General features: G+C 42.1%; 1 long non-coding RNA gene across 1 annotated transcript in view; it reads right to left on the bottom strand.

Moving 5' to 3' along the window:
• The window catches only part of LOC128579577 (uncharacterized), a 225,545-nt gene extending 213,445 nt beyond the window's left edge, over positions 1-12,100 (bottom strand). Inside the window, exon 1 of the long non-coding RNA XR_008378206.1 lies at positions 12,077-12,100. This is a non-coding gene — a long non-coding RNA (uncharacterized LOC128579577). The remainder of the gene's footprint in view (positions 1-12,076) is intronic.
• Positions 12,101-17,100: the final 5,000 nt, after the last annotated feature.

Raw genomic sequence — 17,100 nt, 5'->3', positions numbered from 1 at the left:
CCTTGGAGGGAGAGCAGAGGGGAGCACGCAGAACGCTGGGAGCCTGGGGTTGCGGGCAGAGAACACACACAGCTTTACACAGTTTTATGCCTGGCCGTATTGTCACCAGAAGACAGCTGTCACACTGTGCCTCAGGGAACTGCCACTCTGGTGCAGTACCCTCTCTGCTGACCAGGACTGGTCTCCAGACCTCACTGTGAGTGAAGGGGAGTGCTGGGAGTTCAGAATTCCAGGTAGATACTATATACAGTTTATACAGTTTTATGCCTGGCAGGAGGACGCCGTGACACCCTAGTAGGGGAGGTAGGTCAAGTTTTTAGAGGGTCTCTCCCGTGGTGTGTAGTGGGAGGACCTTTGAACTCTTCCCCATTGTTTGTGGGGCTCTCTGAGCCGTTCTCATGGGGGAGGGGACTCCCATCTGCTTGGTGATGGATTTTGTACCTTTTGTTTGTATCCTTGTGGTCGCAGCTTGCCTCAGTGGGGTTGATGTGCGTCCTTCAACCTTCTCTCTTAGTGCAGCTCAAATCCACCAGGTTACTTGCTGAATTTTTGTCCTTAAACTCTCCTACTGGACGGGAGCCTCTGTGGAAAGCTGGCTTCAGTCAGCCATCTTGTCTCCTCCCCCCCTCCAACCCAATTCTTAACCTGGACAGCTTCGATTTCCCACTCAAGCTGCTACTTAGCCATAGGAGGCAAACCAACACTCCCCTAGGCCCTGTGAAGGGAGGTCCAACTCCACCCTCGGAGTTCTTTCAGTCACACCACATCCACACACTCTCACATACCTCTCAACAGACCTGTCAACAATCTAATGCCCAAGGAGTTGATCAGGCTCCTTTTCCACTAAAACTGTAATGGGACCTCCAGATCGATCATACCTTGCCTTACACTTCTCCCTGTGTAAGTACCCGTTCCCGCATGTCAGTTCCTCCTGGTTTTTGACTCCTTGAAGACCTGCCAATGGGGTCCTTTCTCAGCCTATTTAAGGCGTCTACACAGGGAGGCCAAACTGCCTCCCTGGAGTGCTCAGTGGTTCACGTCACCCAGGTTGATCAAGGGCCCCCACGTGGGTGTCCAAAGGATTGGCAGCAACTACCAGGTGCGTGTTCTCTCCGGGGGGATCTTACTTCCCGGTCAGGGAACCAAAAATGTTGCAGGAAGACAAGGCCCAACAGAGAGAAGGAGCACCCAAACACCACATTTATAAGAGGAAGGGCTTTATTCACCAGCTGGGTGCTTACGGCATAGAAGAATTTCAAATGGCTGTGCTCCCCGACTGCCTTGGTCTTTCTCTTTTTATTGACAGTCAAAAAGTTCCACCCCACGGGTACCCTTGTCATTGGCTAGTTTGAATCAAGCGGGGGATGCTATTCCCACCCCTACAGAACTACAGGATTTCACAGAACTTAGAAATTTCCAAGTTTCAGGAAGTTAAGTTTACAAATTTCCAAGAGCTGAGTCACCATGGAGAGGACCCTGCATGTGTATCTTTGTGGTCTCCTTGAGAAGACCTGTTCTTGTAGACCTCACCCTTCTTGGCTATCCTCTCTCATTATTAATGTACCATAATTGTGAGTTGATCTTTCAGGGAATCAGATCAAGGGAAAAGGACAGGTTTTGCTATGACCCCTACAATACAGATTAGTAGAATAGATTAAAAACACAACCCTAATATCCAATGTCTCCAAGAAAACCATTTAACTCATAAAGATTCTCATAAACTCAAGGTTAAAGCATGAGAAAAAAATATCCCATGCTATGGAAATCAAAAGTGAGCAGGAGGCCTGGTGTGATAGCTCACACCTGTAATCTTAACATTCTGGGAGGCCAAAGCGGGTAGACTGCTTGAGCTCAGGGCTTTGAAACCAGCCTGAGCAAAAGTGAGACCCTGTCTATAAAGAAATAAAACAAATGGCCAGGAATTGTGGTGGGTGCCAGTAATCCCAGCTACTCAGGGGGCTGAGTCAGGAGGATTTCTCAAGTGCAAAATTTTGAGGTTGCTAATGCTATAATGCCATGGCACCTACCCAGGGTGATAGAGTGAGACTTTGTCTCAAAAAAAAAAAAGTGAGCAGGAGTAGCTACTCTTAGATCAGATAAAACAGATTTGAAATCAATAACTGAATAACTGTAAAAAAAAAAAAAAGACAAAGATAGCCATTATATAATGATATAGGGATCAATTCAACAATTAGATCTAACAATCCTAAATATACATGCACCTAACACCAGAGTCCCAGATTCATAAAAGAAATACCACTTGATCTAAGAAAAGAAACAAACAACATATTAATAGTGGGGCACTTCAACACTCCAATATCAAAACTGGACAGCAAAGAAACACTGAATAAGACAGGACTCTAGAACAAGTGTACTTAACAGACATTTACAGAATATTTTACTCCCAAAGTATAGATTTATGTTGTTCTCATAAGAACATGGGACATAATTATCCAAGATAGATCATATGTTAGGCCACTAAACAAGTATCAAAAAATTGATAAAAATCAAAATAATACTATGAATTGTCTCAGACTACAGTGGAATAAAACTAGAAATCAATTCTAAAAGAAATTTTCAAAACCATACAAATACATGCAAATTAAAAGGCATAATACTAAGTTAACTTTGAGATCAACAATGAAATGAAGGTGCAAAATTTAAAAAACATTTTTTAAATTAAAAGACGAACTAACAAAATCTCTGGGGTAAGTTAAAAGCAGAGCTCAGAGAGAATTTTATAGCACTAAATACTTCCGATTAAAACACAGAAATATCATAGGCTTGATACCTGTAGCTCAACGGCTAGAGTGCCAGCCACATACACCAAAGCTGGCAGGTTTGAATCCAGCCAAACAACAATGACAACTGCAACAAAAAAACAGTGGCCATTGTGGTGGTTGCCTGTAGTCCCAACTACTTTGGAGGCTGAGGCAAGATAATCACTTAAACCCAAGTGTTTGAGGTTGCTGTGAGCTGTGATGCCACAGCACTCTACCCAGGGTGAGAGCCTGCGACTCTGTCTCCCCCAAAAATAAATAAATAAAAGACAGAAATATCACAAATTAATAACCTAATGTCACACATTGGGGTTCTAGAAAAATAAAAACAAACCAAACCCCAAGCTGGTAGAAGACAAGAAATAACAAAAAATCAGAGGAGAACTAAATAAAATTGAAACAAAAAAGAACAATATAAAGGATCAAGAAAACAAAAATTTGATTCTTTGAAAAGACAAATAAAACTGATATACCACACAAAAAAAATAAAAAGAAAAGAAAAGAATTGATAGACCACTGGGTAGATTAACTGAGAAAAGAAGAAAATGATTGAAATAAGGTCAATCAGAGATGTAAAAGGAGACATTATATCATGATATCATAGAAATGCAAAAGATCTTCTGAGACTACTATGAACACCTCTGTGAACACAATCTAAAAATTCTAGAGAAAATGAATAAATTCCTGCAATCACACAACCTCCCAAGCTGAGTTGGAGAAAAATAGAAATTCTAAACATACCAACAAGTAGTGAGAATAAATTAGTAATAAAACATATGCTTCCTCCCCAGAAAGCCAAAAACCAGATCATAGTGATTCTTACCAGACATACAAAGAGGAACCGGTACCTGTCCTACTGAGACTGTTACATAAGATTAGAAAGAGGAAATCCTCTCTAATTCATTTAATGAAGTCAATACCAACCTAATACCAAAGCCAGGAATGAATACAACAACAACAAAAAGAAAACTAAGGGCCTGATTAGCATCTATCCAAAAACAATCAAGAAAACACTAGCAAAACAAACCCAAGATCACATGAAAAGTATAGTTTACCATGACAAGTGAATTTCCTCCCAGGGATACAAAGATGGATTAACATATGCAAATCAAGATGTGATTCACTACATAGGCAGAATTTCAAACAAGTATCATATGATTATTTCGATAGATACAGTAAGAACATTCACTAAAATCCAGTGAAGGAGCTAAGGAAATTTCACTCCAAAATTGACTACTTGTATAAAGAATATTTTGAATTAAAGGCCATTCACAATCAGAAAGCATTTGGAAGGGGCTTCTTCTCTATCTACATAAAACCTGACCAATGTGATCAAAATATCAAAGAGGCAAAACTAACTTTCTTTGTTCACCCTGAAGGCTAGCAGACCTACTGCAAATTGTTTAAAACATAATAACTGTCTCTCAGGTTAATTTACAAGTCAATTCATTTCCCCCCATCTATTCATCCTTCTTAGCATTCACCTGCTGCTCCTGTACTCCACATTCTCCCCCTCCCTTCTAAAAGGCATCTTAAAAGGTATCGGGCCATCATTAAAACATTGGGAGATGACTCCTGTAATTCTCCCCATGTGCATGATATTTGGAAATAAACATTTCTCTTACTATCCTGCCTTAATTGTGAGTTGGTCTTTCAGCCACCTTTTGGGGGGAAAGGGCACATTTCCCCTCACCCTACGCCAGCAAGTGCTAATGATAAAAAACCCTCAGCAAAATAGGCATAGACAGAATAAATACATACATCAACATAATAAAAACTACATATGATGTCAATGGAAAAGAAGCCATACTTGTAAAAATAATTTAAAGAGGTTCATGCTGAGCCAAATTTGAAGACTATGACCCAGAACCACACCCAGGAAGCCTTGAGCAAGTGGACTCCCAGTTATGGGTTTGCAGTTTGGTTTTAGGAGATAGGAATTACAGGTGAAGTTATAAATCAATAAGCAGAAAACATACATTGGTTTGGCACAAAAAGCTGGGACATCTGGTGGGTTGGGGCTCACAGATTTATACGTGGGTTTACAGATTCTTTACCTGATAATTGTCTGGAAGAGTTAGACTTTGGCTAAAAGACCAGGAGTCAGCAAAAAGACATGCTTAAGGTAAAGGGTTTGTTAATCGGAGACAAAGCACTGGACAGACTCAACTGGTTTGTTGTGTATATTGAGGACGCACAAGTAAGTCTTCCACAGCCTTTGGCTGTTGTGAGTCACAGAGGGCATCTCTAATAAGAGGAGGGAGCATGATGAGACATGTCAGATTTCCTCTCTGCTGCCTAGCAACTCAATATAAGGGATCCCCTTGGCCAAGGGGGGGGGTCCATTCAGTTAGTTGCTGGTGGAGGGGGATGTAAGATTTTATTTTAGTTCACAAGACAAACCCCTTCCAAATCCTTTCTGATTGTGAATGGCCTTTAATTCAAACACTATTCTGAATGAGATAAAGTTAAAAGCATTCCCAGTAAGAATTGAGACCGGACGATGCTCACTCTCACCACTTCTACTCAGCATAGTGCTGGAAGTCCCAGCCAGAGAAATCAGGTAATAGAAAAAAATAAAGGACACTCAAGTCAGAAAAAAAAAAAAAGTTACAGTATCCCTGCTGCCAATGAGATGATCTTAAATCTAGAAAACCGTAAAGCCTCCTCCAAAAGACTCCTAGAATTAATAAATAAATGTAATTATCTCAGGTTACAAAATTAATGTACACAAATCAGTAGCATTTTTATACACTAATAAATGCTAAGGTGATCATCACATCAAAAATTCAATACCATTCACAATAGCTACAAAATAACATAAAATGCCTAGCAATACATTTAACCAAGGAAGTAAAAATCTCTAAAGTAAGAACTAGAAAACACTAATGAAAGAAATTGTAGATTACGTGAATGACAAAACACTGGAAGAATCAATATTGCTAAAATGTCATATTGCCCAAATATGACTTACAGATTCAATACAATTCCCATTAAAATGCCAACATCATTTTGGAAAGAATTAGAGAAAAAAATCCTAATTTTCACACGGAATCACAAAAGAGCCCGACTAGCCAATGCAATCCACATCTGGAGGCATTACATTTCCAATCTTCAAATTATACTGCAAGACCATAGTAACCAAAAAAGCATGATATTAGTACAACAATAGACACATAGATGGAGGACACAGAGTTCTGAATAGAGACTCAGAACTACACATAAATAGTAAAGAAAGGCCAGGTGTTGTGCATGACACCCTTAATCCTAGTGTTATGCCCCGAAGTTCCCCCAGAGATCACACAGCCACACGAGCCAAATTTTCAGGGGAGTCCTTTATTGGAGAGCCGACTGACAACTGCCTCAGTGTCCCAAAATGAAGTTTCTGAGAGCAGCCCCTAGTTGTGTGTGGCTGTGTGTGTCTCTGTGTGTGTATCTCTGTGTGTGTGTCTCTGTTTGTCTGTGTGTGTTTGTCTCTGAGTGTCCGTGTGTGTCTGGGTGTGTGTCTGTTTATGTATCTGTGTGTGTGTCTGTATGACTCTGTGTGTGTGTCTCTGTGTGCCTGTGTATGTTTGTCTCTGAGTGTGTGTGTCTGTCAGTTTATGTATCTGTGTGTGTGTCTCTGTGTGTGTCTATGTGTGTGTGATTGTGTGTCTGTGTGTGTCTCTGCATCTTCCTCTGTGTGTCTCTCTGTGTGTGTCTCTCTGTATATGTCTCTGTGTGTGTGTGTGAGTCTCTGTAATATGTCCCTCTGGGTGTGTGTCTCTGTGTGTGGGTCTCTGTTTGTGTCTATGTGTGTGTCTCTGTGTGTGTCTGCATGTATTTCTCTACATGTGTCTTTGTATGTGTCTGTGTCTGCATCCCTGTATGTGTCTGTGTGTCTCCGTGTGCATGTCTGAGTGTGGGTCTTGTCTGTGTCTCTATGTGTTTGCGTGTGTGTGTCTGTGTTTGTCTCAGAGTGTCTGTGTGTGTCTGTATGTGTGTCTATGTGTGTGTCTCTGGGTGTGTCTGTGTGTGTGTCTATGTATGTGTCTCTGCGTATGTCTGTGTATGTATCTCTGTGCGTCACTGAGTGTGTGTCTCTGTTTGTGACTGTGTGTCTCTGAGTGTCTGTATGTTTTTGTTTCTCTGTATGTCTGCCTGTGTCTGTCTTTCTATGTGTGTCTGTGTGTGTCTCTGTGTGTATTGCTGTTTGTGTGTCTGTGAGTGTGTCTATATGTCTGTATGTGTGCCTATGTGTGAGTCTGTGCGTGTCTCTGTGTGTTTGTCTGTGTGTGTGCGTGTGTCTGTGTGTGTGCGTGTGTCTCTGTGTGTGCCTGTCTGTGTCTCTGTGTGTCTGTGTTTGTGTTTCTGTGTGTTTGAGTCTGTGTGTTTCTTGTGTGTCTTTATGTGTGTCTGTGTCTCTCTTTGTGTCTGTGTGTGTGTTTCTGTGTGTCTAATTGTATGTTTGTGCCTTTGTGTGTCTGTGTGTGTGTCTCTGTGTGTATCTCTGTTTGTGTCTGTGTGGGTGTCTCTGTGAGTGTGTCTGTGTATATGTCTGTGTGTCTCTATATATGTGTCTCTGTGTATGCCTTTGTGTGTGTGTGTCTGTTTGTGTGTCTCTGTGTATGTCTGTGAGTGTGTCTGTGTGTGTGTACGTGTGGTTGTCCATTTGTTTCTCTCTGTGTTTCTTTGTGTGTCTGTGTGTGGCTCTGTGTGTCTCTCTGTATATGTGTGTGTGGCTCTGTGTGTCTGTATATGTGTGGCTCTGTGTGTGTCTCTGTGTTTGTGTCTGTGTGTGTGTCTGGGTCTGTGTGTGTATCCATGTGTGTCTGTCTCTGTGTGTGTCTGTGTATCTCAGTGTGTGTGTCTCTGTACCTCTGTCTATGTATGTATCTGTGTCCATGTCTCTGTGTGTCTCTCTGTGTGTGTCTGAGTGTGTTTCTCTATGAGTGTCTGTCTTAGTGTTTGTTTACCGCTGTGTCTGTGCCTCTGTGTGTGTGTCTGTGTGCGTCTGTGCATGTCTGTGTTTGTCTGTGTGTGTCTCTGTGTGTGTTTGTGTGTGTGTCTGTGTGTTTGTCTCTCTGTGTGTCTGTGTGTATGTGTGCATGTCTTGTGTTCTCTGTGTGTCTGTCTCTGTGTGTGTCTGAGTGTGTGTCTGTGTGTGTCTATGTGTATATGTGTGTGTCCTTGTGTGGGTCTTTGTGTGTGTCTTTGTCTGTGTGTGTGTCTCTGTGTGTGTCTGTGTCCCTGTGTGTGTTTGTGTGTATCCGTGTATGTGTCTCTGTGTGTCTCTCTGTGTCATGTGTGTGTCTGAGTGTGTCTCTGTGTATGTCTGTGTGTGGGTCTGTGTGTTTGTATCTTTGTGCGTCTGTGTGTGTATGTGTGTGTCTTTGTGTTCTCTGTGTCTGTGTCTCTGTGTATGTCTGTGGGTGTCTTTGTTTGCATCTGTGCTTCTGTGTGTATATGTGTGTGTCCTTATGTGGGTTTTTATGTGTGTCTCTGTGTCTGTGTGTGTCTTTGTGTCCTTGTGTGGGTTTTTATGTGTGTCTCTGTGTGTGCTTTTGTGTGTCTGTGTGTGTTTTGATAGAAAAGTATAAAATTACTAGAAGAAAGTGCAGGGAAAACACTTAAAGAAATTGGCCTGGGAGAATATTTTCTGAGAATGACCCCCAGGCAATTGAAGCAACACCAAAAATACATTACTGAGAAATGATCAAATTAAAAAGCTTCTGCACAGCCAAGAACACAGTGCATAAAGCAAGCAGACAGCCCTCAGAATGGGAGAAGATATTTTCAGGTTACGTCTCTGACAAAGGTTTAATAACAATAATCCACAGAGGGAGCGGTGCCTGGGGCTCAAAGGGGTAGGATGCCAGCCCCATATGCCAGAGGTGGTGGGTTCAAACCAGCCCTGGCCAAAAACTGCAAAAAAAAAAAAATAATAATAATCCACAGAAACGCAAACATATTAGCAAGAAAGAACAAGTGATCCCATCTCAGGGTGGGCAAGGGACTTGAAGAGAAACTTCTCTACAGAAGACAGATGCATGGCCTACAAACACATGAAAAAAATGCTCATCATCCTTAATCATCAGAGAAATGCAAATCAAATCACTTTTAGATATCATCTAACTTTAGTAAGATTATTCCACATCCCAAAACCATAGATGTTGGTGTGGATTTGGACAAAAGGGAACACTTCTGCACTGCTGGTGGGAATGCAAACTAATATATTCCTTTTAAAAAATGTTTGGAGACCACTTAGGGATCTAAAAATAGACCTGCCAATCCTTCAATTCCTCTACTAGGTACATATCCAGAAGACCAAAAATCACTTTTTAACAAAGATCTTTTCACCAGAATGCTTATTGCAGCCCAATTCATAATTGCTAAGTCGTGGAAGAAGCCCAAGTGCACATCAACCCATGAATGGATTCATAAATTGTGGTATATGTATGCCATAAAATATAGCCTTAAAAAAGATGGAGACAAACAGCACCTGTGGATCAGTGAGTAGGGCTCTGGCCCTGTATACCGAGGATGGTGGGTTCAAACCTGGCCCTGGCCACATTGCAACTAGAAGTAGCCTGGTCTATTGTTGTGGAGGGTGCCTGTAGTCCCAGCTACTCAGGAGGCTGAGGCAAGAGAATCACCTAAGCCCAAGAGCTGGAGGTTGCTGTGAGCTGTGATGCCATAGCACTCTACCGAGGGTGATGGAGTGAGACTGTCTCTTAAAAAAAAAAAAGGGGGGGGACTTTACCTCTTTCATGTTTACATGGATGGAGCTGGAACATATTCTTCTTAGCAAAGTATCTCAAGAATGAAGAAAAAGTATCCAATATACTCAGGCCTACTATGAAACCAATCTATAAGCATCCACACTTCCATATGAAAGCTATAACCCAACTACAGATGAAGGGGAAAGAGGATGGGCAGGGGAGGGAGGAGGATGGCTAGAGGGAGGGTAATTGGTGGGACCACACCTATGGTGCATTTTATAAGGGTACATGTTATATCTACTAAGTGTAGAATATAAATATTTTAACATAATAACTAAGAAAATGTGGTGAAGGTTATGTTAACCAGTTTGATGAAAGTATTTCAAATTACATATAAAACCAGCACATTGTACACCATAACTGCATTAATATACATAGCTATGATTTGAAAAAAAATAATGAATAAATACATAAATTTGACTTGATGAAAAATTTTAAATGTGTTTGTCAATGGACACAATCAAAGAGAGAGAAAGTCAAACACTAACAGAAGAAACACATGCTGATCACATATCTGAGAAGGCTCTACTATCTCATGTATAATAGAAAGTCTCACAACTGAACATAAAAAGCAACCACCCTGTCATGGTGCATCATGGGCAGAGGGAAAGCAAAGCCAGCATCCTAGGCCTTTCCAACTAACAGGTCTTGGCTGGGCTGTCACTGTCCTTTGTGGTTCTAGTGAGCTGACCCCACAACAAATCCACAGTGGAAGAAATGGCCACAGATTAAACTGCCAAGGAGTCCCTGTCACTGAAGTCAGCACTTAGCCAAGGTGAACAGCTGTCCTGTGGAGGAGCCACCGGGGAGTGAAGGGGTCCTTCTGTTGAGGACAGCAGCAGAGAAAGGGTGGGGAGCCCAGTGTTCTTCCCAGGGTCCCCTGTTGGGCATCCCAGACCTGAGCGAATCCACCCCAGGGGCAGCAAGGGGCACTGTGGGGCTGCCCGGCTGGAAACCAGCCACCTGTTCTCTGCTGGGGGCCTGGGGCTCACTGTCCCAGGGGACAGACTGGCTGCTTAATCTTAGTCCCAGGGAGGCTCAGGCCAGGCCCTGCCAGCCTCATGTAGAGAAATCTCCGTGCCCAGGGACTGGGAGGCCATGTGAGGGGAGGGGACTGATTTGAATGAAAGGCCTCTCAGTCCCCACAGTGGGAAAGTAGGTACAAGAGACAGGGGCAGCTCTGAGGCAGCTGTGGATCCCCAGGAATCAGAGCTGACAGGAATCTCCACCATGGCCTGTGCCCCTCTCCTGCTCACCCTCCTCACTCTCTGTCCAGGTGACAGGCCCTGGGAAGCAGAAGTGCCTGGGTGGGGTACACCTGGTTGATTTCTCCCTTTCATTTTGAGAGCATGTGGTGGAAAATGACCCCAGACTACCTCTGTGTGTCTCCATCTCTTCTGTTCCAGGATCCTGGGCACAGTCCAGACTGACACAGGAAGCCTGGGTGTCAGCGTCTGCCGCACCCCCGGCATCAAGCCGTGGCGGGATGGCTCTGTCCGCGTTGTAAAAACTGCGGTAAGGCGGTGGGTGCTTCTCGGAGCGTTGCCCCCAGTCCCCCTGGTTTGCGACAGCAGCGCATAAGTTGCCTAGCATGCCTTTTAGTGAACGTAAGAATTCATGAGGTGCGGCATAAAGGCCTGAATAACCTTTACCCTGAAACCTGTTTGAAACTTGTTTGTTGAGTTGAATGGTTAATTGTTGCTTGAATGTCCTCAGAAACTAAGAATAAACATAATGACTTACTAATCCATGACTTCATCTATACAATGGAGACTAAATGTCTCCAAGGGAACACGTTCCCACCATAAAGGTCAGTTAATTGAAACAATGTATCAAGAGAATGCAGGGATGATAAGTTAAGATGTTCCTACCAGATACCCGCTCCCTCCGGTCTCTTATCTCTACCTTATGTCCCTTTGAAACTGTTTCTTTGAAATAAGTTTTCTATGAAATTGCTTTCTCTATAATTTTGTCACTATACACTTAAAACATATACATAATTCACTATCAATTCACTAACAACATAAAAATCATAATCAAATATAAAAATATAAAAATACAAAATGTGAACAAAGCAGTTTTACAAAGAAAGAAGGTTTAAACATAGATAAAGAGAAGTAAAAGAGTAACTGCTGATAAGCAGCAGTCCTTTGTTCCCCCTTACGGGCAGAAACATTGTCTAAGAAAAGACAGTTGACTACTCCCATCTACAAAACTCGATAAGAACTTTGTAAGCATCAGCAAGTCATAAAAATATCTTTTGTAGTTTGTAAGACATTGTCAAAAATGTATAAATACCATGCCTAAAAATCAGTAAAGTACAACTGCTTTCTTCATCATCCTTGGTGTGTGGCAGTTTGTCATTTTCCTGCGTCGCCCTTTTCAATCAACCTGAGCCGTTCTCGCCCTGAAAGCCCTCGGACTGAGACTCATTCGACTGGCGGTCCGCGGCAGCTGGCGCCTCGAACAGGGACCTGAAGGACAGGTGATCTTTCTTTTTCTTTCTTTCCTCTCTTTTTTCAGATTGAAGGCGACTCTCACCAGGGAGCTGCAGTCCCGCCGGTAAAGGCTGACCGGTTAAGTGTGAGTAATCCGCAGGACAACATGGGGCATACATTGGGTAAGGAAGAACACATGCTCAGTGTCATGATACAGCGTTTATTAGAGAAAAATGGTTTTCATGTGTCTCTCAAACGGTTGGAGGAGCTTATACATTTCATAAAGTTGGTTAGTCCTTGGTTTCTGGAGGAAGGCTCTCTCTCTCTCTCCGACTGGAAGAGAGTGGGACGCGAAATGCGGAAATACATGCAAGAACATGGAGAGAAGGTCTTGCCCCCTCAGGCTTTTCCTTTATGGTTACAAGTTAGAGAACTTTTAGCTGACAATACCTTTTTAGAAGCATTTATAAGAGAAACTGATTCGGAGGTTGGTGATCCTGAATCTAAAGGGGCACCGATTCCTGATGAGGTTCCCCCCGAGGTTCTTAAAGATCCTGAACCGGTACCAAACACTGAGAGCGTTGTCCCTTCGGCTCCAACGCTCAAAGACATTCTACCACCACTCCCACCGGTTGATAATTCTTCAGACAGTGACGAGTGGGATGTGGTCGATGAATTTACTAAACCAGATGAGAGGGACAGAATGAATGATTTTATTCACCCCCGCCGAGCTTACCCGGCAGTTCGTGTCCCAAAAGTCACATCTAAGACAACCTCACAAGCTCCGCTTCCCCGCGTACCTCCTTGTCTCCCTCCGCCGCCCGCGGGCTTTCAAGCGGCGGTGCGAGAAGCCCGTCAGCAGGGAGATTTTACATTTGCTTTCCCGGTACGCTTTCCCACTGAGGATAGGGCACCACCCACCTGGGAACCTCTGTCGTTAAAGACGCTTAAAGAACTGCAACAGGCTGTCCGTACATCGGGAGCTTCTGCCCCTTATACCTTACAAATTGTGGAATCAATTAGCAGTCAATGGCTTACCCCGTATGATTGGCAGCAAACGGCCAAAGCCACGCTTTCCCCAGGTGATTATATTTTATGGAGAACAGAGTATGAAGATAGATGTAGAGAAAGTATTAATCAACATGTAGGAAGAAAAGCACAGCCCACGCTGTCCATGCTTCTAGGGACAGATGAATTTGCTTCTTTTGAAAATCAAATTAAACTACCCCGACAATTTTTAGAGATAGTCAGCCATAATGCAGTCTCCGCTTGGCGAAAAATACCTCCTCCGGGAACCAAGGGCACAACTTTAGCAGGCATAAAACAGGGTATGGAAGAGTCCTATCCTGACTTTATTTCTCGCCTGGAAGAAGCTATTAATAGAATGCTTCCACCATCAGAAGGCACAGAATTATTACTCAAGCAATTAGCTTGGGAAAATGAAAATACGCTGTGTCAGGACTTAATACGTCCACTCAGGAAAACAGGTACCTTACAAGATTATATTAAAGCATGCATGGATGCCTCACCAGCAATTGTCCAGGGAATGGCGTTTGCTGCAGCTATGCGGGGTCAAAAATTTAGTTCATATGTTAAAGGTGCTTTTGATAGAGACCCCAGTAATACATGTTTTGGGTGTAATCCCCCACATGACTTGCCCACTTGTTATAACTGTGGGAAGCCAGGTCATATACAGAAGGATTGTAAGAAATCCACCGGTGCTAATAATAATAATAATAAGTCCCGTGGATTACCCCCGGGACCATGCCCTCGTTGTAAGAAGGGCAGGCACTGGAAAAATGAATGTAAATCTAAATTTCATAAAGATGGAACCCCCTTGTCAGACAAGGGTGCTAACTTTATTGATACCAACCAGACAAAAAACTAGATAAGGGGCGTTCTCCTAGCCCCGACTCCAAGGGAGAGTCTCCTGCTCCTACCGCAGTACGACCTAAGTTAGAGCCCACATCTACTATTAATTGTATACCACCTGAATGGACAATTCATGATCTCCCACGTGGGACTCCTGGCAGTGCAGGTTTAGACCTTGCCAGTTCTAAAGATATAATCATATCCAAACATGATGGTGTTGTGTTAGTTCCCACAGGAATAAAAGGAAAGTTATTGCCAGGTACTGTTGGTGTTATATTGGGACGAAGTTCCAATTACACCAAACATTTTGAAATTGTTCCAGGAGTAATTGATTCTGACACTGAAAATACAATTAAAGTCATGGTAAAGTCTCTAGTAGAAACTACACAAATTCATAAGGGACAAAGAATTGCTCAGTTACTATTATTGCCATATATACCACTCCCCACTTATCACTTACATGATGCCAGGGGAGAGGGACAGTTTGGATTTACTGATAAAGATTGTGTAGCTCTTATACATGATTTATATGATAGACCGATGTTAAAAATGAAAATAGAAGGCAGGCCCATTAAGGGCCTGATGGACACAGGCGCTGATGTAACCTGCATTGCTGCCTCCGACTGGCCGAGATCCTGGCCGGTTCATCGAACTGGGTCTTCTTTAGTTGGTCTCGGTTCTGTTTCTGGTGTCATGCGTAGTACATCTCATTTGTTATGTGAATATAAGGACAAGAAAATTTACTTTCAACCTTATGTGTTACCCTCTCTACCCTATACTTTATGGGGACGAGATCTTTTACATGTCCTAGACATGAAACTAGTTACAGGTGATCAACTTAACGATCAGTGTTTTTCATAGGGGCCACTGCAGAAAACTATGCCTGTAAAATAAAATGGTTAACAGATGTTCCCGTGTGGGTTAGTCAGTGGCCCCTGACAACAGAAAAGTTACAGGCATTACAAATTTTAGTACAAGAACAATTAGATAAAGGTCATTTAGAGGAATCCACTAGTCCATGGAACACTCCTGTGTTTGTCATTAAGAAAAAATCTGGCAAATGGAGACTTTTACAAGATTTAAGAGCAGTAAATGCCATTATGGAAGACATGGGCTCCCTTCAACCTGGGCTTCCGTCTCCTGTAGCAGTACCAGAACAATGGTCACTTATAATTATAGATCTGCAAGACTGCTTTTTTACTATTAATTTACATCCTGAGGACTGTCCTCGTTTTGCTTTCAGTGTTCCTTCTCTAAACTTACAGGAACCGTTTAAAAGATATCAGTGGAAAACTTTACCACAGGGCATGAAAAACAGCCCTACCTTATGCCAAAAATTTGTGGCGGCTGCATTAGCAGCACTGAGAAAACAATTTCCTAGTGCTTACATAATTCATTATATGGATGATATCTTGCTAGCTCATCCTGAGCTGCCAAAAGTACAGCTAATGCTAGAAAAGGCTATAGAACAATTAACTAAATTTGGCTTAGTCATTGCCCCAGAGAAAATTCAGAGAGATAAACCATTAAGTTATCTGGGACAATGGATTCACTCTGACTATATTGCACCTCAAAAGGTGCAAATAAGGAGAGATAAATTACAAACTCTTAATGATTATCAAAAATTACTGGGAGAAATAAATTGGATTCGACCTTTTCTGAAGATTACTACGGGAACCCTTAGTCCTTTGTTTACTATCTTACAGGGAGACTCTAATCCCCGTTCCCCTAGACATTTAACTCCAGAAGCCTTGCAGGCTTTACAAGTTGTTGAACAGGCTTTAACTCAAGCTAGGGTTAAACAAATTAATTATCAAAACCCATGGTCTTTACTCATTTTTTCTACTGAGTATACTCCTACAGCTTGCCTATGGCAGGAAGGTATTTTAGAATGGATTCATTTACCACATGTTCAGACAAAGATTGTTGCTGATTATCCATACCTGGTGTCTTTATTAATTGATAAAGGAAGAAAAAGATCACGGGAATTATTTGGTAAAGATCCTCATGTAATTGTAACTGCTTATAATAAAACTCAAGTGGAACAACTATTTCAAAATAATGATGATTGGGTATTGGCCTTACAAGGCTATGCAGGTCAAATCTTATACCATTATCCTAAACATCCTTTAATTGAATTTACAAAAACAGTTTCACTTATATTTCCTCTTATGTGTTCCAAACAGCCTCTGTCTGACGCAATAACCTTGTTCACAGATGGCTCCTCTACAGGTCGAGCTGTAGTTTTTAGCCCAGGCCTGTCTCCTCTTATTAAAGAGGTCACACAAGCCTCTGCCCAACAAACAGAATTATGGGCTCTAATCTCGGCCTTTAATAATTTCAAACAAAGGTTTAACTTGTACACAGATTCAAAATATATTGCTTCTCTTTTTCCAGCTCTTGAAACTGCTCTTTTAACAGGAACCTCAACTATTCTACCTTTATTAAAGAAACTACAAACTTTAATTCAGCAAAGGAATAATCAATTTTATATTGGTCACATAAGAGGACATACTAACTTACCTGGCCCTTTGGCCCAAGGAAATGCCACTGCAGATTTATTAACACGTACTATAGTGGCATCAGTGGCCGACGCTGAAGAAAGCCACGCCTTACATCACCAAAATGCTAACGCATTAAGAAAAATGTTTCAAATTACTAGAGAACAGGCAAGACAAATAGTCTTAAAGTGTAAATCCTGTCCTGTTACTCATCATCCTTTAAAATTTGGTGTTAATCCTCGGGGTTTACGCCCCAATGTATTATGGCAAATGGATGTAACACATGTGTCTAGTTTTGGAAAATTACAATATGTACATGTTACTGTTGATACTTTTTCTCATTTTATCTGTGCCTCTGCAAGACCTGGCGAGGCCTACAAAGATGTTGTACAACACCTATTTTACTGCTTTCAGCAGCTAGGTGTTCCTCATCAATTAAAAACAGACAATGCTCCAGCTTATACCTCTCGAGCATTTGAACAATTTTGTATACAGTGGAAAATTGCTCATTCTACGGGGATCCCTTATAATCCTCAGGGTCAGGCGATTGTTGAAAGAACTAATCAAATATTAAAATTACAAATTGAACGCCTACAAAAAGCTCATAAATATTTCTCTCCTCATCATATTTTAACCCATGCTTTATTCGTCCTAAATCACCTTAATGTAAACTCCAACAATTTAACCCCTGCTCTCTCCCATTGGCAGCCACAATCGGCTGCCACCCTTCCTAAAGTTCTTTGGAAAG

Source organism: Nycticebus coucang, unplaced genomic scaffold (genome assembly GCF_027406575.1).
Source record: "Nycticebus coucang isolate mNycCou1 unplaced genomic scaffold, mNycCou1.pri scaffold_66, whole genome shotgun sequence".
Lineage (NCBI taxonomy): Eukaryota > Metazoa > Chordata > Mammalia > Primates > Lorisidae > Nycticebus > Nycticebus coucang.
The sequence above is the reverse complement of the archived record's forward strand: the minus strand, read 5'-3'. Positions and strand labels throughout refer to the sequence as shown.